The sequence below is a fragment of the Jaculus jaculus genome, chromosome 6 (genome assembly GCF_020740685.1).
Source record: "Jaculus jaculus isolate mJacJac1 chromosome 6, mJacJac1.mat.Y.cur, whole genome shotgun sequence".
Lineage (NCBI taxonomy): Eukaryota > Metazoa > Chordata > Mammalia > Rodentia > Dipodidae > Jaculus > Jaculus jaculus.
The window spans coordinates 74,550,761-74,575,751 of record NC_059107.1 but is presented as its reverse complement, the minus strand read 5'-3'; positions in this window follow the sequence as shown (position 1 = coordinate 74,575,751).

The following is a 24,991-nucleotide window of genomic DNA, read 5'->3' as shown; positions in this document are numbered from 1 at the left end:
ACCCATCACATCCATAGAGATTGAAAAGGTAATCAAAAACCACCCCAAGAAGAATAGTCCAGGAATGGATGGATTCTTGACTAAGTTCTATCAAATCTTTGAAACCAACTTTTCTCAAACTGTTCTGCATAATCAGAGACTATAGAATTCTCCCTGACTCCATTTGTGAAGCTAGATTCATTCTAATACCAAAATTAGACAGAGATGCAACAAGAATAGTAAATTATAGGTCTATATCCCTAATGAACTTAGATGCAAAGATCCTGAACAAAATCCTTGCAAACTGAATTCAACAACACATCAAAAACATTACAAAATTTGAACAAGTAGGCTTCAGCCCAGGGGTGAAGGGATGGTTTAACATACATAAATCAGTCTACAGTATGCACCATGTAATGAACTTAGCCATAAGAACCACATAATCATCTCAATTGATGCAGAGAAGGCCTTTGACAAAATACAGTACCACTTCATGGTCAATATACCAGAAAGAATAGGTATGGAGGGTTTATATCTCAACACCATAAAGGCTATAGATAAAGCTCCAAAATCCCAATTCATATTTAATGGGGAAAATCTCAAGCAGTTCCTAGTGAGATCAGGAACAAGACAGGGGTCCCCACTGTCACTGTTGTTCTTCAACATAGTACTTGAATTACTACCCCAAGCAATAAGACAGGAGAAAGATACAGAAGGACTTCAAATTTGAAAGAAAGAAGTCAAGTTAGCCATTTTTGCAGATAACATGATCCTATATATAAGTGACCTGCAAGTCTCTATCTCAAAACTTCTAAAGGTGATAAATTCCTTCAGCAAAATGGCAGGACACAGAATCAATTCACAAAAATCAGTAGCTTTTCTATTTGCAATGGGCAAATAGAGAGAGAAATAAATCATTGAGGATGTCTCATTTTTAAAGCAACAACAACAAAAAATGAAATACCTTAGGATAACACCAATAAAGGATAAGAAAGACTTATAAGAAGTGAAAATATATATAGAAGAAAGATCAAGAAAGAAATTGTGATGGTTTGTTCAGGTGACCCCACAGACTTAGGTGTTGTGAATGCTAGGTTCCCAGCCAATGGAGATTTGGGAATTAATGTGTCCTGGAGGCAGTGTTATTGTTGGGGGGGGGGCTTATTAGTATTATAGCCAGTGTCCCCTTGCCAGTGTTTGGCATACTCTCCTGTTGCTACTGTCCACCTTATGTGGGACAGGGGACAGGGTGATGTCTACCCTCTGCTCATGCCATCATTTTCATTTGCCATTGTGGAGTTTCCCCTTGAGCCTATAAGCCAAAATAAACCTCTTTTTCCCCACAAGCTGCTCTTGGTTGGGTGATTTCTACCAGAAATGTGATGGATCAAAGACCTCAATATAAGACCTGAAACTATTTAACTACTGGAAGAAAAAATAGAAGGCACTCTCCATGATACAAGACTGGGAAAAGTCTTCCTGAACAAAACCTGAGTAGTCCAGGAATTTAAACAAGTGCTTAACCAATAGGATCTCATGAAGCTATAAAGCTTTTGCACAAACATACCATAAGCAGAGCCAATAAATTACACACTTAATGGGAGAAAATGTTCACCAGTTATGCTCCTGACAGAAGCCTAATATCTACAATCTACAACAACAACAACAACAACAAAAATATAAACAATAAAAAATCAAACAACCCACTCCAAAATTGGTGTAGAGAACTGAATAGGGAGTTCTCAGAGGAAGAATTACAAATGGCTAACACACACTTAAGAAAATGTTCAACATCCCTAACCATTAGGGAAATGCAAAGTAAAACAACTACGAGATTCTACCTTATCCCAGTAAGGATATCAAACATTAAAAAAATCAAATGAAAATAAATTTTGGTGAGTATGTAGAGAAATAGGAACAATCATTCACTGTTGATGGGAATGTAAGATGGTATAACCACTGTGGAAATCAATATGGAGACTCCTGAAAGGAGAGTTACCAACAGACCCTGTTATTTACTTGCTGGCAATTTACCTTAAAAGTTCCACATCTCAGTTCAGAGATATTTGCTCAACCATGTTTATATCTGCCCAATTCATAATAGCTAAGAACTAGAATCAAACCAGGTGCCTATCATTGGATGAGTGGATAACCAAGATGTGGTATCTGAACATGATAGAATCCTTAGTAGTAAGAAAAAAATATGACACAATGAAATTTGTAAAAAAATTGGTTGAACTTGGAACAGATCATTCTAAGTGAGCTCACATAATCACAGAAAGACAATTGTCTCATGGTCTCATTCATCTGTGGTTCCTAACCTGAATCAGCCTCAATTACTGACATACTTGAGAGGCATCTTGAGGCTTGGACAATTGGGAGGGTAAGGCCTGGGGGAAGGAAGGGGAATAGTGAGCAGACACAAAACTAAACCCATATTGAACTGGTACCATAGAATCCTATATCCTGGAAATCTGATTACAGGTGGAACCCTCCACAGGATATTAAGGGGAGTTCTTGAATTGACAGGCCCTGGAGAGGGCGAGAGAATGCCCAACCTCAAATTTCTCCTGTTTCTCTTTCTTCTCTGTCTTTTTCTTTTACTTTTCTCCCTTGGCATTGGCCTGTAATTCCCTGTACTAGTATGAGGTTTATATCCACAGTGAACTGCTGATCAGAGAAACCTACTAGATCTCCTAAAACAAGCAAGACAGGCTTCTCTCAGAGCACTTGATTACCCACAAGAGGTTAATGTTAAGTCCCTACTGCTAAAGACACCATATGATGTTGGCATGGACCATGGAGGGACCTGGTTGGAATTTGGAAGAGAGCCAGTCCTCACACAATTATCCCATCTAGTGCTGGAAGGTGCTACCTGAGCTACTGGGGAAAGTGGCCAACAACTGTGTGAGCAACTGAAAGTCTAAGCCACTCAGAAGCAAACAACCTGACATGATGCTCATAAAAGTGCAATAATGGTCATGGTGGATAATCAACTGCTTTTAAATTGACTAAAAGATCCACTCAGTGGAAAGGATATCATATATGGAACTGGAAACCAAGTAAGAATCATATCCAAATAGCTAATTTCATTGTTAAGTTCCCACTAATCTTGGACTATAAGAAGGTCTATGCTTTTTAAATTCTCTCTATATTAATATTGGCTATCCCATTTAACTGGTGGTGACTTCACTCTCAACTGGCAAATCTGCTTCTCTTTTTCAGAAAGGAACTGTACCTGAGGAGATGAATGACCCAATGCAGTCCACCTTGGCCCTTGCTGAAACCATAGGGGAGTTAGGGAAATGAGTAAATGTGCTATGTTCTTTGTGAATCTGATATCAGTAGAGGGCATAGGAGATAGACACTGAGGACACTCAATACCTACCAAACCAGAGATCCAGAGGCTTCTAAGTGTCCATCACTGAAGTAGACTTAAAACACTCCAAACATGACTCAGGAATTTGGGGGAAGAGGAACAATTGTTGGAGTCACAAGTTGGGATATTTTGCACAGAGACATTGTCTCTCCCTCATAACTGAATGGTGCCCCCATAACGTATGACGCCCAATCCCTACATGGTTGACCTGCATCCCCAATGAGGAAGGCCTTTTCCAAAAAGTGGCATGGAGAAGAGAAAGGGCGGTACCAATATTTGTTGTTTTCATAGTAAATATGTCCCTAGCTAATAAAAATTAACTAAAATAAATAAGAAAGGGGACCTGGCAACATGTCATAAAATGTAATCAAACCATGACTTGGAAGCTATAGGTAAACATAAAATGCCTTGAGTTAATTCATTATTTACAATCCTATTAAATGTGCTCTTAACTAGACCAAAATAATCATTTACATACTCAAAATAAATAAAATGAATGAAACATAATGTGGCTTTTTCTTTTATAAAATTTCATTGTCTCTGTAATAAATATCAACCTCAAAATCCTTGATGAAATTTAGTTTATCATTTCAAAAGGTCATGATATGTCATTTTAATGTGGTTCTCAGTTATCTAAAGTCTCAACCCTATGTGTTTCACCCCAAGCATAATACATGGTTTCTTCTTCACATTTTTCAGAGCTCATAAGAATTCCTTAGCGTTTTAATCTTCCTTGTACATTAAGACCTGAGTTACTATTAGGGAAGCTATTCTAAGAAGATGAAGAACAAATCATCCTATTATATGGCTAAACACCCTGAATATGTACAGTATATTTGGGTACAGATTTCTACTAATGATTCAGTATGACTTTATCTTTGATTGGAAGAATCTTCATGCATCTATAGACCCCATATACTCCTTTACTTTATTGATTTATTTTCTCATGGACACCATACAGAAGTAGTTATTTAAGAATAAGTACATTCCTAGTGACTATAATTATACTAGTCATCCTAACACGAAGTTAGGACCTATACTTGGCTTTAGATTTGATAAGCAACCCAAAGCACCTAAACTGTACTAAGGTTGTAAGATCTCCTATTCAGGACTTAATCACTTCTTTGTATTTTTTTTTATTCTTTCAATATCCTAAAATTCATCTGCTTTTAAATTTTAACTAGATCAATAAGCTAAAGCAAGTTAATCTTTTAAAATATTTAAAAGCTATATTTATTAATCTCAAGTCCTTATCATGAATCTCACATGGCCTAAAAATCACACCAAATTTAAATAACAGGTGTTATGTCACATGAGACGTAAGATCTACATTTCCCAGTTACTACTACTGAAAATATTTTAATCATGGTGGGTTGAATAAAGACATTCAGATACAACTTTACTTTGTGCAGATGTTTCTATAATATGATTATTTTTAATTATGCCTGCCAGTGGTAGCTTAGAGATGACAAATCGATTAATTTTAATTAAGTAATTTTTACATGATAAGGAAATGACCCTGGATATTATTGATTAAAATATTGATATTATTGATTAAAATTATTATTATACTTGATTAAAAATTATTAAAAAGGATGGAGAAGGTTAATGAATGTTAAATTGATGATACTATATCTGCCTCTAAAATCTAATCAAAGCATTTACAATTCCCCAAGAAGCTAATGGGAATTTGGGCTTTAATGTATTCTGTATCAATAAGTTTCCCTTGGTTATTTAAAATGATTTGTTTATTTTTTAAATTTCATTTGCATTGTTCTGACAAGAGTTTGATTTCACTAATCTCCAAATCCACTAAATGCACTTAGTGCTCTGTGATGATAACGAGTTTCATAAAATCACCAGATATGTGGCAAATGGGTAATCACCTTCTCTAGTCATAGTTTCCATGCAAGTTTGTCTTTAACTTGAAAGCAATTTGGTTTTTACTATTTAAAATGGGCCATAGATTACTCTTCACCCTAAGCAACCTGTAAAATTCAAGTTGTGAGATATAGATTCACATAATCACAGAAATGCAACCATCACATGATCTCACTCATTTTCTGTTACTAACCTGGATCAGTCAAAGTTGCTGACATAATTGAATAGTATCTTGAGGCTTAGACAGTAGGGTGGATAGGGCTTAGGGAAAGGGAAAGGGTATGTGTGTGTGGGGGGGGGACACAAAATCTGAACCCAAATTGAACTGGTACCATAGAATCCTATATCCTGGAAATCAGACTAAAAGGTGGAACTCTCAAGCAAACCTTAGATGGAGCAACTGAATTGAAGGGACCTGGAGAGAGTGAGATAAAACCTAACCTCAAATCTCTCCTGTTTCTCTTCCTTGTCTGGAATTTTATTTTTTATTTTACCTTGGTGTTAGCCTGTAATTCCCTGTACTAGGATGTGGCCTTCATCCACAATGAGCTGTTGATCAGAGAGACCTAATAGATCTCTCAAAACAAACAAGACAGACTTTTGTTAAAGCACTCGATTAACCACCATAAGTTAATAGTAAGACTCTATTGCTGAAGACACCAATCGCTGTTGGCAAGGACAATGGAGAGAACTAATTGTAATCCAGAGGAGAACCAGTCCTCAGATAATTAGCCCAGCTAGGGCTTGAAGGAGCTACATGAGCTACCAGGGAAAAGTGGCCAACATCTGCCCAAGCAACTCAAAGTCTAAGTGACCCAGAAGCAAACACACTGATGTGATGCTCACACAAGTGTAATAATGGCACTCAGACATGGTGGGTAAACAACTGCTCTTGCATTGGCTAACAGATCCATTTAGTGGAAAAGAAACTATATCAGGAACTGGGAAACAAGTCAGAATAATGTCCTCATAATAATTCTGTTTTCCATTGTCAAGTTCCCACTAACCTTACACTATAGAAGTGTCTAAACCCTTGTAATTCTCTCTAAACTAATAATGGTTATACCATTTAACTGGCACTGACTTCACTCACCACTGGAGAACCTACTTCTCTTTTTCAAATGGGAACTGGACTTGAGGAGATAAATGACCCACTATTCCCTCCTTGGCCCAAGCTGAACCCGCAGAGGAATTGGGGAAATGAGCAAGAATGCTGCTTTCCTAGTTAAGCTAATATCAGCACAAGGGTATTTGAGAAAGATACTGAGGACACTCAATATCTACCAAACCAGGCATCTAGATGCTCTTAAGTGCCATCACTGAAGTAGACTTAAAATGCTCCCAGCATGGCTCAGGGAATTTTGCTAAAGGTGGGGCAGAAAAATTGTTAGATCCACAAGCTGGGACACTTTTCACAGAGACACTTCCTCTCCCCCATAACTGAATGTTGCCCCTATAATGCATGACCCACAATCCCCATGTGGTTGACCTGCATCTCCATTGAGGAAGGCCTCTTCGTTAAAGGTGCAGGAAGAATTTAAAGGGTGGTATCAACATGTGATGTTTACATACAAAATATGTCCATGTCTAATAATAAAAAGTGAAAAAAATGATTGCACGTGGATTTCTGATTTTCTGATAGAACATATTTCTGAAAAGAATTCTGAATTTTCAAGACAGTTTTCATTGATTAAACGGTGCTGGGGTTTGGAGAGTCTTCACATATTTCCTGATAAATCATATACCCACGTTACATGAAATTCATCATTTTTATTTTATGATGAGAATAAGAAATTTAACTTTGTAAGCATTCACCCTGCTTGCTGGTGGTATTGGTAACATAAAACCATACTAATAGAAGTGACTTTCCCTTTAAATTATGTTAAAATTGGGGCAATGATACACAGATTTATTATTGTGCTGCAAGGTGATAGTTGTGGGTATAAGAGACAAAGTAAATGACAATATTGCTCTAATTAATTAGAAGCATCAAAAGCAATGTGTCCCAGCTAACTGGATTAAAAAAAAACTTTATTAATTAATCACAGAATAATGTTAAATTGTTTTGCATCTAAATAAGATATATTATATGTCCAATACAGCTTTAGTTAAAAAAAAGATAACCTAAATGTATGTAGGAAGAAATCCCCCATATTATTCAATAAATTAGAGGATAATGGACTAATTTTATCTGTTATTTTTGTTAATCCAAAATATTCACTCTTTTCATGTTAAGAAATAAATTATGCCAATGAAATATATAATATATTAAGAAACATAATTAAAGAATTTATCTCCATTCTTATTTGAAATGTGACTTCTAGTCTCATGCTAATTATTTATAAACTTCAACTAGAAAGAACCCCCCCCTCCCTTTCTCTCACTCTCTCAAAGCATAAATAAATAAATAAAACTATTTATTAAAAAAAAAGAAAAGGTCTCAAGAAGCTCTTTAATCTCAAGTCATTGATAACATGAATTTTGAGTCTAAATGTTATTCATTCTTTCAGTGAAACACAGGAATGTTTAGCTAGCTCACAACTCTCACTTAGTGTCTATAGAAACTTTAAAAGTGGATATCCAGTTTGTCCAGCACCATTTGTTGAAGACGCTATCTTTTTTCCAGTCTATATTGTTTGGGCCTTTGTCGAATATCAAGTAGCTATAGTTGCTTGGCCCAAAATCCGAGTCCTCAAGTCTATTCCATTGGTCTATACTCCTGTTTTTATGCCAGTACCATGCTGTTTTTATTACTATGGCTTTGTAATATAGCTTTATATCAGGTATGGTGATGCCACCAGAGGTATTTCTTTTGCTGAGGATATGTTTGGATATGCGAGGCCTTCTGCCTTTCCATATGAAAGTTGAGATCATTTTTTCTATCTCTGTGAAGAACACTATAGGGATTTTAATTGGAATTGCGTTAAATCTATATATTGCCTTTGGTAGGATTGTCATCTTCACAATGTTAATTCTGCCTATCCAGGAGCATGGGAGGTCTTTCCATCTTCTCAAGTCCTCCTCAATTTCTTTTTTGCGAGTTTTTATATTTTCATTGTATAGATCTTTTACTTCCTTGGTTAACATTATTCCAAGGTATTTTATTTTATTTTTTGTTGCTATTGAAAATGGGACTATGTCCTTTATTTCTTTTTCTGTGTCTTTGTCATTTGCATACAGAAATTCTACCAATTTTTGTGCATTGATTTTGTATCCTGCTACTTTGCTATAGGAGTTAATCACCTTCAGGAGTTTTGGGATGGAGTCTCTCGGGTCTCTTACATGTACAATCATGTCATCAGCGAATACAGCTAACTTAACTTCTTCCTTTCCAAATTGTATCCCTTTTATTTCCTTCTCCTGCCTTATTGCTTGAGCTAGGACTTCCAGAACTATATTGTAAAGCAGAGGTGAGAGAGGACATCCCTGTCTTGTTCCTGATCTCAATGGGAATTCCTCCAGTCTCTCTCCATTAAGTATTATTTGGGCCTTTGGAGCTTTGTATATTGCCTTTATTATGGTAAGATGTGAACCAGCCATGCCGATTCTCTCCAATGTTTAATCATGAAGTGATGTTGTATCTTGTCAAAGGCCTTTTCTGCATCTATCGAAATGATCATGTGATTTTTATGTAAAAGTGGATCTACACGTATAGAAGATACATTTATGAAGCTGAATATATGAGATTAAATATGTAGACACTACAATGAATGGTGACTCTATGCAGTTGTTTTTACTATACTAATTATGCATGCATTTCTTGTACTCTAACATCAAAGCTCTGATCCAATACTGAGCTATTTTTATTAAATTTGAACTTGAACATGTTTTCAAATTTAAATAAATGTCATAAAATTATTTGAATGTACTATGATTATTGCAGAGTGAGCTTTATATTTATTTTAAAAGTTACCAGATAATTTAAATATGACAATATGTATTTTAATTTCATACTGTATGGCTTCTAAAAGTGATGGGTTCCATATTCATTCTCATCTTCAAACATACACATCACAGCATGAAGACATGTAGAATATAACCTGAGTCAATTCCATGCAGAGGTGCTCTTTGGCTTACAGTGAGGTTGCATTCTAATCAAACTTATCATTAGCTGAAATATTATAAATCAAATACCATGTAATAATTCTACCCTTCTGGATACAATAGATTACTAACAAGTTTCCTGCAGAGTATCATGTATCCTCAAGAATGGCAGGTGGTGGGGAACTGGGGCTTGCATATGTTGGTTAGCATTTAAAGAGACACATATTTCTATCCTAGTACATAATGATAAAAGTTAAAATAATATAATTTACCCCATCACAAATGTAGAGACTATATGTACAAAAAATACACTTCAATGTCAAGTTTAATTTGGTGCATTTAAAAATCATTTCAGGTGATTTCACAAAAGTGGATATTAAGTGTTTTGTAGAAAATATTGTGATGTGCAAAAAATCAACTGGATAAAGCAAGTTATACCCTTTGGCTTAGTCATGTTTATTTTTCAAATGAATAACTGTTGTGATACATCTATTTTGTGGAATGATTTAAAAATCAATGCATATGATTTACAGAGTGGAATAAAAGGAAGGATTCAGTACTTGGGACATTGTGATAGTTTCTATTGATTTTCAACTTGAAAGAACCTAGAATTACCTGTGACGGATTACCTACATTGGGTTCAGCCAGAACATGCTTATGATGATTTTGATTAGGTTAGGAATACCCATCTTAACTGTGGATGGCACCATAGGCCTGAGTCCTGAGCTGTATAAACACTAGAGAGTTGACTGACCAGAAACATTAACCACTTTCTGTTTCCTCTCTGATGATGTGACCATTTGACATTGGCTTCTTGCTCTTGTCATCCCTTCCTCACCATGATGAGCTCTTAAAATAGGCTAAAATATTTTATTTGTGGGCCAGCTTTTTCAGCATTTGAAAGTGGTCTTCATCTTCTTTTGCACCATATAATATTCTTACTCTAGAGACTTATTTGAAAACAATACAAAACCATCAAATTTTGAATCTCGTGCTCTATGAAAATATTAGCATTATATGCAGCTGATATCCTACAGATGCTTTGAAGAAACTTATTAAACATTTGTTTCATTGGAATAATCTGAGGTACATTTTGATTCAGGGCTTTCAGTAAAATTCATGTGGGGACTTCCGGCCAAGATGGTGACTGCCTAACTGTGCCACAGATCCCCAGAAAGAAAGGCAAGACATTAAGGGTTCACTGAGGCTTTCAGGGGAGAGCAATCTCCAATAGATTGCCAGTGGGAGGACACAAAGGGGGAAAAACAGGTAATTGCTGATTCCCTCAAGAGCTGGTAGCCCACCCCTCCCCTCAAGCAGCCACCATACCACAGTCCCAACTTAAAGAAATTCCCACACTTACTGTAGGAAAAGGGTCCCAGGCCAAAATAGTTCCACTTGCCTCACTGCATAGGGCAATTGCCCTGCTACCCCTGCCCACGAGTGACCTTGGCCAGGGTACACCTGCTGGCCTATTGGAGCTCAGGCTCCTTTGATCAATTTGCACACCAAATGGTGCCACTGTGCTGATTTATACCTGTGTGTGGAAGCTTAGATTGCTTCAGCCACTCGCTCACTTACTGCTCTGGCCACCACACATTCATGTGCAAGCCAGGCCCATTGCACATGCCATTTGAGTCCAGACTGTGTCTGTCTCTTGCACCAGCTCAGGTGTCATCCACTCCCTGTCTGTCACGCTGGCCATCCACCATTGTCCCCTTGTGAAGAAGCACAGACTGATTTTGGTACCCAGTGTTCCCCTGCCAGAGTTTGGGCTGCTTCAGTGCTTGGTGCTTCAGTGTCCCTCCTAGAGTGAGTGCAGGCAGCTGTGGTGCATTATCATGTGGAGCTCAGGCAACTTTGGTGCTCCAGCCAGGCAGGAGCTCAGGTGGCTTTGGCAAGTGAGAGCCAAAACCCAGACTGCTTAGCAACTGCCACAGGCTGCTTCAGATTCCCATTGTGCTTGAGCCCAGGATGATCCACCCACCCACTTGCCATACACTGTAATGGGCAGACCTCAGTGCAAAAGAAATAACATGAAAATTCAAATGCAAGAAAATTGAGACTGGAGGAATTCCCATTAAGATCAGGAACAAGACAGGGTTGTCCACTCGCACCTCTACTTTTCAATATAGTACTGGAAGTCCTAGCTCAAGCAATTAGACAGGAGAAGGAGATAAAAGGGATACAATTTGGAAAGGAAGAAGTTAAGTTATCTCTGTTCACTGATGACATGATAGTATATGTAAGAGACCTAAAAGACTCCATCCCAAAACTCATGAAGGTGATTAACTCCTATAGCAATGTAGCAGGTTATAAAATTAATGCACAAATATCAGTAGCCTTTCTATATGCAAATGAAAAAGATACAGAGAAAGAAATAAGGGACATGGTCCCATTTTCAAGAGCAACAACAAAAAATACCTTGGAATAACTTTAACCAAGGAAGTAAAAGAAAGAATGAAAACATAAAAACCCTCAAAAAAGAAATTGAGGACGACTTGAGAAAATGGAAAGACCTCCCACACTCATGGATAGGCAGAATTAACATTGTGAAGATGGCAATCCTACCAAAGGCAATATACAGATTTAATGCAATTCCAATTAAAATCCCAACAGTGTTCTTCACAGAGATAGAAAAAAAATGATCTCAAATTTCCTATGGAAAAGCAGAAGGCCTCACATATGCAAACACATCCTCAGCAAAAGTAATTCCTCTGGTGGCATCACCATACTTTTTCTAAACCTAAATACAATGCCATAGTAATAAAAAGAGCATGGTACTGGCATAAAAACAGGAATATAGACCAATGGAAGAGACTTGAGGACCCAGACTTTGGGTCCAGCAACTATAGCTACTTGATATTTGACAACAGACCTAACAATATAGGCTGGGAAAAAGACAGCATCTTCAACAAATGCTGTTTGAAAAATTAGATAACCATATGCAGGATATTGAAACTTGATCCACACATTTCACCATGCACTACACTCAAGTCCAAATGGACCAAAGACCTCAATATAAGACCAGAAACTCAACTACTGCTGGAAGAAAATTAGGGACTTTCCATGATAAAGGAATGGAAAAAGGCTTCCTGAACAAAAGTAACCCAAAATCTTAAAGTTACTCAACCAGTGGGATCACATGAAGCTAAAGAGTTCCTTTACAGACAAGCATACAATAAGCAAAGGCAATAGATTACCCATAGAATGGAAGAAAATATTTGCTGGTTATCCAACTGACAGAGGCCTAATTTCTAGAATCTACAAAGAACTCAAAAATCTAAACAGTAAAAAGTCAAACAACCCACTCACAAAATGGGGCAAAGAGCTGGACAAGCAGTTCACAGAGGAAAAAATACAAATGGCAAACACACACTTAAGAAACACACGCAAGAAAATGTTCATCAGGCTGGAGGGATGGCTTAGTGGTTAAGGCATTTGCCTGCAAAGCCAAAGGACCCAGGTTCGATTCCCCAGGACCCACATTGTCCAGATGCACAAGGCGGCACATGCACTTGGAGTTCCTGGCACACCCATTCTCTCACTCTCTCTCCCTTTCTCTGTCAAATAAATAAACAAACAAAAATAAAATGATTTTTTAAAAAAGAAAATGTTCATCATCCCTAATCACCAGAGAAATGCAAATTAAAACAACTATGAGATTCCACCTTACCCCAATAAGGAGAGAAAACATCAAAAAGTCAAATGAAAATAAATGCTGGCAAGGATATGGAGAAGTAGAAAACACTCATTCACTGTTGGTGGGAATGTAAGATGGTACAACCACTGTGGAAATCAATTAGGAGAATCCTGAAAGAGCTGACTATAGAGATACCAACTGACCCAGTTATTCCCTTACTGAGCATCTACCCTAAAACCTTCAAACCACAGGCCAGAGAGATTTGCTCAACCATGTTTGTAGCAGCTCAATTTGTAATAGTTAAAAGTTGGAATCAACCCAGATGTCCATCACTAGAAGAATGGATAGCTTAGATGTGGTATATCTACAAAATGGAATTCTATGCAGCAGTAAAAAAATTGACACAATGAAATTTGAGGAAAGATGAATGGTTGAACCTGGAACAGATCATTCTCAGTAAACTTACCCAATCAAAGAAAAAAACAATTGCCACATAGTCTCATTCATCTATGGCATCTAACCTGAATCTACCCAAGATGGCTTACATACCCAGCAAGCATCTCATGAACTAGTCAATAGGATAGTTGGGGAGGGAGGAGAGGGCAACAGAGGGGTTGGGAAACACAAATCTAGACCCAAATGGCAATGGTACCATAACATTCTACATCCTAAAAGGCAGACCAAATGGCTGAACCTTCACCAGGCCCTTAGAGGGAACATCTGAGCCAGAAGACACTGGAGAGGGTATGCTGGAGACTGACCTTAACCTTCTACGGCTTCTCTTCCCCCCCCTTTCTCTTCTCTCTAACTCTTTTATATTAGTTATCTTTTTCTTCCTTCTCTAAGTGTGCACTGACCAATAACTCCAAGTACCAGCATGTGGCTATCATCCACAATGAACTTTGAATCAGAGAGACCTACAAGGTTACCTAAAAGAAAGACAGATTTCTGTCAGAGTACTTGATGACCCACCAAAGGTTAGTGATAAGACCCTACTGCTGAAGACACCTTTTGTTGTTGACATGTAAAATGGAATGGCATGGCTGGAAGCCAGGAGAGAGTCAGTCCTCAGACTGTCAGTGCATCTAGTGCCAGAAGGTGCTACATGGCCGACTGGGGGAAAATGACCAATATCTGTCCAAGCAATGCATGGTCTAACCTACTTAGCAGCAAATAACCTGTCCTGATGCCCACACAAGTGCAATAGTGGCACAAAACCTTGGTGGGAAACCAACTGCTCTTTATTTGACTAACTGATCCCCTCAGTGGTAAGGAACCCATAGCTGGAGGTGGGAAACAAGTCAGAACCATATCCAAACATAAGCCCACTCTCCATTATCAAGCTACCATCACTCATGGGCTACAAGAGGGCCTATACCTATTAAATTTGTCTATAAAAAAGTAAGGGTTATCTCATTTGTCTGGCGCTAACTTACTCTCCATTGGAGAATCGGCTTCTCTTTTTCAGACAGATGTAGATCCTAAGAAGAGAGCCATCTCATCATACCTCAAAAGGGCCCCGGCTGAAACTAAGAACAATTGGCAAAAAAAGGAAGGGTGCTGTTTTCTTACTGCACTGGGTACCAGAACAAGGGTGAACACAGAGAAAAATCAACTTCTACCAAATCAGAGATCCAGAGACCCAGAGGCCCCCAACACCTCATCACTGAAGCAGACCAAAAATGAACCTAACATGGCTCAGGGAAATTTTGCAGAAGAGGGGACAGAAAGAATGTCATAGCCACATGTTGGGTCATGATATGCAGAGACATTTATACTACCAATAACTGTGGGCTAACTCCAGAATGCATGACCCATATACCTCAACAAGGAGGAGCCAAGGGGAGGGAGTAGATCACGGATGAGCCTAATAATGTTACCAAACTGACTGTATTCACTGAGTACAAAACTAATTAATAAAATAAATTATAGAAAACATGCTCAACAAAAAAAAATATCATGAGGGGATAAAAGCTAGATTTTAAGTGGTCTTTATTTTGATAGTGATAACTCAAGATGAGCAGTAATTGACTATATGGCTTGAGACATACATATTTAGTGCCTTTGCAAAATGCAGAGATTGAAGTTACTTGCATTATTAACCATATAATTACAACTTTTCCTATTATGAATATTCAATTTGAAAATGCTTAAGGAAAACTTATAAATAGGATACATATTTTATATACTATTAAAAAAGATCAAATGACATTAGAGGTCATATTATATATATTTACTTATTTACGACAGAGAAAGAGAAAGTTTGTATGCATGGATACACCAGGGCATCTTGCTGTTTTGCAAATGAATTCCAGATGTATGCATCTGGCTTTATGAGGGTGCTAGGGAGTTAAATCAGGGCTAGCAGGATCTGTTGGTAAGTTTCTTTACCTGATGAACCCTCTTCTCATTTCAAAATGCTGATTTGTAAAATATAACAAAAATCATGTAATAAATTATTAATAAATTATGCTTAGTAGCTACTTATATTTGTTTCTGCAAATAAAAATAATTGTAGTCTAAACTACTCAGCATACAGGTATATATATTGACAATTGCTAAGCACTCAAGGTGGGTTCTAAATGTGATTCTGAAACCCTCTTCATATTTTCTCCAGTGAATGATGTCCAGTGTAGCCAAATGCATTTACATAAGGAACATAATATGAACTGGGTCACTGTCTCTTTTCCAAGTCCTGATCTTTGATTTCTCCACAGAAGTCACACAGAGAAGCAAAGGTAACTCTCTGAACATGATAATCCCATTACATTGAAATTAACAATTCAATCCTGTGATGATATGTTCAGAGGCTACTGCTCTTTCCCATCTAAGCTCTAATCTGTGAGCAAAGCAAATATGATGAAATCATTTATCCCATACATTGAGACTTCACTAATTTAAAATACATAATCCCTAAAGTGAAGTTACACACAAAAAATAAATATGGACATGCAATTTAAAAATTCAAAGGAAATCCCTATTCCTCTCATTACATAGACCAATAAAAAAATATAATTACAGAGCCAGGCGTGGTGGCACACACCTTTAATCCCAGCACTCTAGAAGCTGAGGTAGGAGGATCACTGTGAGTTTGAGGCCACCCTGAGACTACATAGTGAATTCCAGGTCAGCCGGAGCTAGAGTGAGACACTACCTTGAAAAACCAAAAAAAAAAAAAGTATATGATTACAAAGAACATTAGTGATATATATATATATATATATATATATATATATATATATATATATATATATATATAACTAGTGCCAGTCCTATATGTATAATATGTATGTATACATGCAGGTATGTATTGTGTGCGAATGTGTACATATGTAATGTATTTATAACAGATATAACATATATTATGTGAATACACTGTACTATATACACTCTATATACATTTATGCACTTGTGTGGTACATCTTTACCACTCAAACTTGTATGCATTTATTTTCCTCTCTAGACTGAGTTGTGCAGATTTTCACCTTTGAGTCAAGACCTGATCCAGGCAGTGCAATAAAATTAAAATAACAACCATATTACTTTCTCAAGGAAACAAAAGTTGATGAATAAGTATGATCAAATAATATCAAGCTATATCTCAAAATAAAAATTAGCCAATTTAAATAATAAAATGTTTGCAATCTATTCTTATAAAGTTTCAGAGGTTAATTCAACAATTCCTAAAACTAAATGTGGATGTATCAATAACACACCAACATCATAGGTCACTCCCTAATAGCCCAGAATGGCTATAAGTACCATCCAACACCCAGATATGCTCTCCTTAGTGATGTTGGTAGTCAGCCTATGTTCAGTTTACTGGTGAAGGTGCACAAGTCTTCACTTAGTATTCTTTTCTGCCTCATTAAATGAGACATGTATGTTAATGACTCTGAAATTACTACAACTTTTGTTCTGACTTAACTCTGTCATCTGAAAAATAGTCAGTTGAATGCACAATGTAAGAAAGTTGCTTATTGTGCTTTAAATTAATTAGAAATGGAGTTATACTCTTCAAAATATAATCACATTAACTGTATCCTTCAATTTCTAACAAAAAGAAACAATTTAGAAAAACTTCCAAAGTAAGTACACAAAAATCATTTAGTAGTTTAAATAGCTTATATGCCTTTATTTCTTTAATTAATTGTTCTACATGCATCAGCTATGCTTAAGTAGAGTGGACATCAGAATTAGCAGTAATAATGTGAAAAAATGAGATACTGAGTATTAACAAGGATATTTCCTATAGGAATCACCTTCATATTGTACCAAGAAAGTTGTCTTTGTTGCCACATCAGCAAGACCATACAAGTGAATAAAAATCAATGGAAATGAAGTTGATATTTTCACCAAGAAGTACAGCTCTCAGCCAGATAATAAGTTAATAGATGCTGTGGTTGCTAGATTGTTTTTTAACAACATGGCATGTCTTAGCAAGCATTGCTACAGAGAAGTTTGAAGCATAAAAGCACTTCTCAGTACTGAGCATTTTTGCACTTGCCATTCTGCTTGTCTTTTCTTTTTCTCTGCAGAATCCTATGGGAAAATGAGTATGGAGAATAGAGATAATTTGAAGGCATTGTAAATAGCACAATGGAAATAAATTCAGCTGGAATCACTTTAGCTCAGTCCTAATCAGACTGTGTGGGGTACATCCTCTGTGGCAGAAAGGACTGCTAGGGAAACAAAGCCTCATCACAAAGCAGGGAAGGAAAAACAAAGCATTTTCATGGCTTACAGCAAGGTATTTGCTACTAAAGAGAAGCAATTCATCTTTATTAGATTCAAGGAAGAAATTGGCTTTGTAGTGCAGAACAAACATTAAATTTCTAGCAGTGGTGTTACCTGAATAGCTACTTTTAATTTTGTGTCAGTTGATCAGAGATCATTCACTACTTCCCAATGAATTGATTCCCAGACTAGAAAATGACCAATATCTGAGATAGAATGGCAGAGAGTATGACAGTATTTAACAACTAGGGTGTCTTAGTGTTGTCAGTATGCTGCATATATATATATATATATGGCTGTTTGAGTATAGCGTGCATCCAAAACAGTTATTGAGTACTGGTCTAGCATTTTGTTGTTGATAGAAATTCAGGATAGGGGAGAAAAATAAAAAATATTCTGATAGTTAATTTTGATGGTCAAACTGGGATTTAGAATCACCTAGGGTGCAAACCTTTTGGTGTGTCCAATAAAATGTTTCTACAGAAGTTTAACTGAAGAGTGGAAACTCTATCTGGATATGGGCAACACCATTTTATGGGCTTGGGCCCCAAACTGAGTACGAAGGAGAAATCAACTGATCTCCAGGTTTCATCTCTTTGCTACCTGACCCTGGCTGCAGTGTAACCAGATGATTCACACTCCTGCTCCCAAGCCTTCCCTGGAATGACAGACTGTACCTTCAAGGTGGAAAGCAAAACAAACCCTTCATTAAGTTGAAGTTTTTTTTTTTTTTTTTCCTTAGATGTTTTGCCACAATAGGAAAAAAATAAGACAGATATACAAGCTAATTTCTTTGGGTATTTCAAATTGCAAATATATTTTGGTCTCAAATCAAATTTTCTTTCAAACTCTTCTTCACATAAATATCACTTCTATCTGGTCTGGCTGCCTGCTAGTTTCTATCACACTCTTCTCAACATCAATACAAAGCTGAGGAAAATTTCTGGCCTTCAGGTATGACATCTGCATAGAAGCTCATTTACAAAGGGGATGAGGGCAAAAAGCAGAGGCGGAAAGTGGTTTGAATGTAAAATACCTCTCATAGCCTCATGTGTTTGATTATTGGTTCCCAGCTCTTGGCAATTTGGTTAGGTTTTGGGACCTTTGGGAGGTAGAATCTTATTGGGAGAAGTGTGTCACGGGAGTAGGCACTAGACTCTGAACCCCATTACATAAACTACCCTCTTGCAACTGCTGTGGGGATGTGATGCCTGCTTAGCTTGTTCTTGTTTAATCCTAGCTGATATGACATGATATAATGCCCTGTTGACAGTTATAGCACACTTTCCCCACCATGATGAGACTTTCTCTTAAAACTGAAGCCCAAATAAACTTTTTCTTTCCATAAGCTGCTTCTGTTTTGTACCAGCAATGAGAAAGTAACTGCTACAGGGAGGGAAGCCTGAAGAATCAGCGATCTCACTTTGCAAGTAGTAGTGCCTAAATTTTAAAAGGAGAGGTAGACATAGGATTTTCTTCAAAGTTTTATTCATGGACATTTTTTGAACAATAAAGAACCTTTCCTTCGCTTGTCTCTAGCCCAAATGAATTTAATAAATAGCAACAAACATTGTCATAGCTATAAAGTGATTATTATATATACATGTATATGTGTATTTGTGAGTGTATGTGTGTTATTCTCTTCTCAGCATCATACTAAATTTGCCATGAATTTATATTATATGTAAAACATATGGAAATTACTTTAATCTTGACAATGAATCTACTATATTTTAGGTATCAATACTAATAGGACCTTTGAAACCATTTAGACATTTTATTAACATAAATTTTAGCTAGGTGTTTATAAGCCAATTTCATAATCTTTGAAATCACCAAATGCTTATCAATTTATCTATTCATGCATCTAATCAATTGTTTTTGAAACCACTATAGTTTGGTGAGTGAGAGAATTACTAGGGAACAAGATTTGCTCTCATGAGGTTCAGTGTTTTGTTTTTGTTGGAGGCAGAAATACTATATGCTTCCGCTCATAAGTACAGGAAGTTCAAGTTATGCTAAAGCCTATGGAAGTGATGAAATGGAAAAAAACAGTGGGGACAATGTGTTTAAATGCAATGACCATATGTAAAAGAGCTAATGGATATATGTGTAACTTAGTGCTTTATTTTTTTCCACAAATGCCTTATATAACATATTTAGGAAGAAAGATGGCTTTTAGGTGGTTATTCCCTATCAAATGGCCCCACCAATTGAGACTGTTGTGCAGTGGTACTTCATGATGAGGTGTACATAGCAAAGAAAAGGTAAAACACAATGTTAGCGGAGTAAGCACATGTAGACAAACCCGGAAGTAGTCAGTAAGATACAAAATATAGCAGCCTGGAATTATGGGGAAGAGTTGCAGGCTAAGAGGGACTAGTGACAGAGTCGGTATGAGGTCAAACTGGGACGGGGCCTTCGAGGTAGGACACAGATGTCACTTCACTGGAAGCCTTTAATCTGGGAACCATTTTGGCCTTATTTGTATTTTTCGAAACATCATTGTTCTGGGTGGAAAATCATGGAAATTGAGGGGTGTGGGACTACTTAAAACAAGGACTGTGGATCATTCCTTGAACAATAGTATTACTGAACAGTCAGAGGAGGGGAGAATCAGAAAGAATCCAAAAGGAGAGAAGCTGCCTATAATGTAACACATGAGGGTATTGGGATATTTCAAGGAGAGAGAAATACACTGGTACAGGATTCTGACTTCACATATTGTGAAGATAAGGTGATATCACCATTCATGGTAATGACCACTCTGAAGATATCAGGGTCATAACAGCTGGAAATCTACTGGTGATAAGCCATCACTAGTGAAATGGAATCCTCAAAAACTTACATTATGACCAATCCACACTCAGCACTTGCTCTATTGGACCATCCCTGGTACAAACAGTAGGGTGTGGTTTCTCTGGGAAAAAAATGCTAAGATGAAGTTAAGTGTGCAAAAATTTATTAGCTATTAGACTCCCACTTTTTAGCTGTGAAATTATTTTTACAGAGGAGACAGAAATGGAATGATTTTTTTTTTTTGTTTTTCTCCATAGCAAAACATTTCTTTTAATTCATAAATAGAATAGTCTACTCTTACCCTTGGGAAATATGTTGCAAGACTCTCCGTGGATGCCTGACACTGAGGGTAAGACTGAGCCTTTACACTTGTACACACACACACACACACACACACGCGCGCATGCACGCACACACACACACATGCACAGGCACACATACACACAAAAATTTAATGTCTTTTCATTTTAACTAAGCAATTATCAAACACTAGCTTTAACTGGAAATTTGAGATTCATTATGAAATATATCATGGATTCCTTCATCCTTCTCTAAAACTTAATGGGTAGTTTTCTTTTTACTATAGATTTTAGTAGCCTTGCAATTGTTTTTCTTTACTAAATTGAGAACATTATCTTTCCACCTAAGTGGAACACCCTACAACTCTTCAGTATATCTGAATTGTTGGCACCAGTGTTGCAGTATCTTCATGCTTTGTGTTCAAGTAATCCAGAGGGGTAGTAGACACCTAGCAAAGAGTAGTTGCAGCATAAACATGCTGGACAAATGCATGATTGACATACTAGCCAGGACAAAATAGGATGATGCTAGTTTTCATCATGTTACTTAGAACAGTGTGAATTTTAATTTTTCTCTTTAAAGTTAGTCTGATACATCTCCAGATTTTGTGTCATTTTTAAAAAGATTTTATTTTTATTTATTTATTTTAGAGAGGGAAGAGAGAGAGAGAGAGAGAGAGAGAGAGGGAGCGAGCACACCAGGGCTTCCAACCACTACAAACAAACTCTGAACATATACACACATGTGCCACCTTGTGCAATTGGCTTATGTAAGTACTGGGGAATCAAGCCAAGGTCCTTTGGTTTTGCTGGCAAGTGCTTTAACCATTAAGCAATCTCTCCAGTTCCTTGTGCCAAACTTTTATTCAAGTTATTTCCATTAAAAGTGCTTGATTTTGGGCTGGAGAGATGGCTTAGTGGTTAAGCACTTGCCTGTGAAGCCTAAGGACCCCGGTTCGCGGCTCGGTTCCCCAGGTCCCACATTAGCCAGATGCACAAGGGGGCAAACGCATCTGGAGTTCGTTTGCAGTGGCTTGAAGCCCTGGCTCACCCATTCTCTCTCTCTCCCTCTATCTGTCTTTCTCTCTGTGTCTGCCACTCTCAAATAAATAAATAAAAAATGAACAAAAAGTATTTTTTTAAAAAGTGCTTGATTTTAAAACTCATAATCTAAAACCTCAATACACATAAAAGCCAAATGGTCTACAAAGGATTATCTATCTATCTACCTATCATCTATCTATCTATCTATCTATCTATCTATCTATCTATCTATCTATCTATCTCTATATATTCAATTCTGATTGCATTATGATTCCTTGTTACCATTAACCAGTCTTTGACTATTACACATGCATGGTCCATTGAGACAAACTATTTTGAGACTATTGTTGCATCAATGATTAAGATGGGTGGTACATGTTACTTAAAATATTTGTTCAACCTTTTGAGATTTCTGGGAAGTGTTGATAACCTGGCCCATTCTAGAAGACTTCTTACTCATTGTTTTGATGGTACACATAGCATCTGTCTTTCTACTGCATGAACAACAATCATTCTAGAAGAAGGAAATCAGAGAAGATATTGACATTAATGGGCTTGCCAGAGTCACATCAAAAACAGCAGCATCACCGTGCTTCAGTAAAGTAGGACCATATTTCATCTTCTTACCAGAACAGTGATAAATCTTTGCTTTCAGAAACTTGTAAGCAATGTGAGCTTTGTGGCAATCCACCAGTCAGACATTGCCAGCACTGACTTGGAACTGGCTCCTTCAGGATAATCACCTTAGCAGTCAAGCCAACTGCTTCCACGGGTGATCTTTCTAGCTGTCATCAGTAATATTGCCATGGAAAACATCTTTGACAGACACACTCTTGACACTGAAGCCCACACTGTCTTCAGGGAGGGATCTATACTAAGTCTTACAGTATGTTTCAACAGACTTCACTACAGTTATGAGATTTACTCAGGCAATGCTGAACACCATGCAGCACTTAACAATATCACCCTCCAATCAGTCCATGGGAAGAAGAAACCACTATGACTAACTTTGCCATCTTCCCAGATGAGCCAATGCAAAGGCTTTGCCATTTGGATGAATAGGTGTTAGGATGAAGTCTAGGCCTTCAAATGTTTCCATGTGTATTGCCATCTTTATGGGCAACCTTCTGGCCTGGGAACCACAATGGTAGTACTTGTTGTAGTCATTCCAAACAGAAACTGGCATATATGTTATATCAGGGTTGAAGCCAATTTTCTTAGTGCAAGTATTATGTGACTTTTATGGGGACATGTAAAACTAACACCTGATCTAAACTGGGACCAGCACCAACATCACAAAGAATGACTTGTTCAAATTCATCTTGATTCAATATAAATCAATGGGTTTATTAGTTGTTACTTACAGAGGTGGAGAGCAATTGAGGAGGTCACATGATGCCAATGTCTGGCCTTCACACACATTTGTGAGCCCGCACACGTGAACGTAAATACCTACACAAGCACACTACACATATATACACAAAGAGGTAATTAATCCAACTTGTCTTGTATTTGCTCAAAACTAAACTGCCTGTTAACTTAGCAGAGGGAGAGAAAAATAATTAAATCACTTACCTTGCAGATTCATCCATCTTTCCTGAATGGTGGCAAATGTGGGTAAAACTTACAGAAATTAGAATGGTGAGCAAGTTTAGGTAATAAAAAATAACAAGTAAAGGAGTTGAAGGGATGGTGAAAGGACACATGAACAGAAAGAGGGAATTCAAAGAAAGACAGGGGAACAGAGATTTGAGGGAAGGGGAATCAACTAAAACAAATACTGTTAGAAATGTCATGATGATAGCCAAAACTCATTATGCCAGCAAATAATTAATAAATATTAATTACTTTTGATCTGGAGAGATGGCTCAGAGGTTAAAGACTTTTTGTCTGTAAAGCTTCAGTATGTAGGTTCAATTCCCCAGTATGTACATAAAGTCAGATACACAAAGTTCATTTGTGGTGCAGGAGGCCATGGCATGACCATGTGTTCATGTTTTGTCTCTCTTTCCCTCCTTCTCTCCCTCCCTCTTCCTCTCCCTTCTCCCATATCTTTCATTTTCTCTGCTTGCAAATAAATAAAAATATTTAATTTAATAAGAATTGCTTTCCTCAGACCGAAATACTTATTTTTGATTGATTCTTAACATAAAAAAATAGATTAACATAGCCATTTGTTGAATAGGCTGCTTTTCAAGGAAATGCTAATAAACTGGGCCCCATCAGAACTAGACCTCTAATTTGCCCCTGGGTTGACTCTCATTTCTCTGACCTGCCTAGAAAGTATGCAAGACAGTGCATGTTCTGTACGTAGTTCTGATTGCATCCATGCACACACTTGCAATGAACACAGTTGACAGTGTGAAAAGTCCACCCCCTCAAAAGTGATAGAGTCTGTGCCATTCATGTACAGATTCTGAGCTTGAGCTGCCATTTTCATGCAACCGAACTCCATTATTTCACAGTGCTGGTTCTTGCATTTTGCAACTTAGAAATCTGCTTTGATAACTCAGCTCAGTAGTTTTGATTATAACATCTTGTTAGATTGTATATAGAATGCATGCTTTTTGGTTATTGTGGCCTTTATTTATCCTTTTGATATATGATGCATTTTCTGGGGTTTTCCTTACAAAATCAGCTTATTTTCTTTCAGGTAGCTCCAAAATGCAGGTGTGTTAAATGACTATAGTCGCCAACAACACACTGTATCCTAGAAATCAAAATCGCTAAAAGTGACAGAAAATTTTGTTTCTAAAAACTTCAGAAGAATAAGAATGTTTGGACTGGAGAGATGGCTTAGTGGTTAAGTGCTTGCCTGTAAAACCTAAGGACACTGGTTCGAGGCTTGATTCCCCAGGACCCACGTTAGCCAGATGCACAAGGGAGTGCACGCACTGGAGTTCTTTTGCAGTGGCTGGATGCCCAAGCCTGCCCATTCTGTCTCTTTTTCTCTCTGCTTCTTTCTCTCTCTGTCATTCTCAAATTAAAAAAAAAAAATTAAAAAGAATTAGAATGGTTGGCACTTGAAAGAGACTTCAGTTCTTTTTAAAAGTGATGCAGAGTAAGCTTTGGAACTCAGCAATTAATTGGTCAGTCTAAAGAGTACATTGGCTTTCGTTCTCTCCTACTCTGTGCTGGGGTCAGAAGAAAATGCCCCAATCTGATAAGGCATTAGAGATTATTATG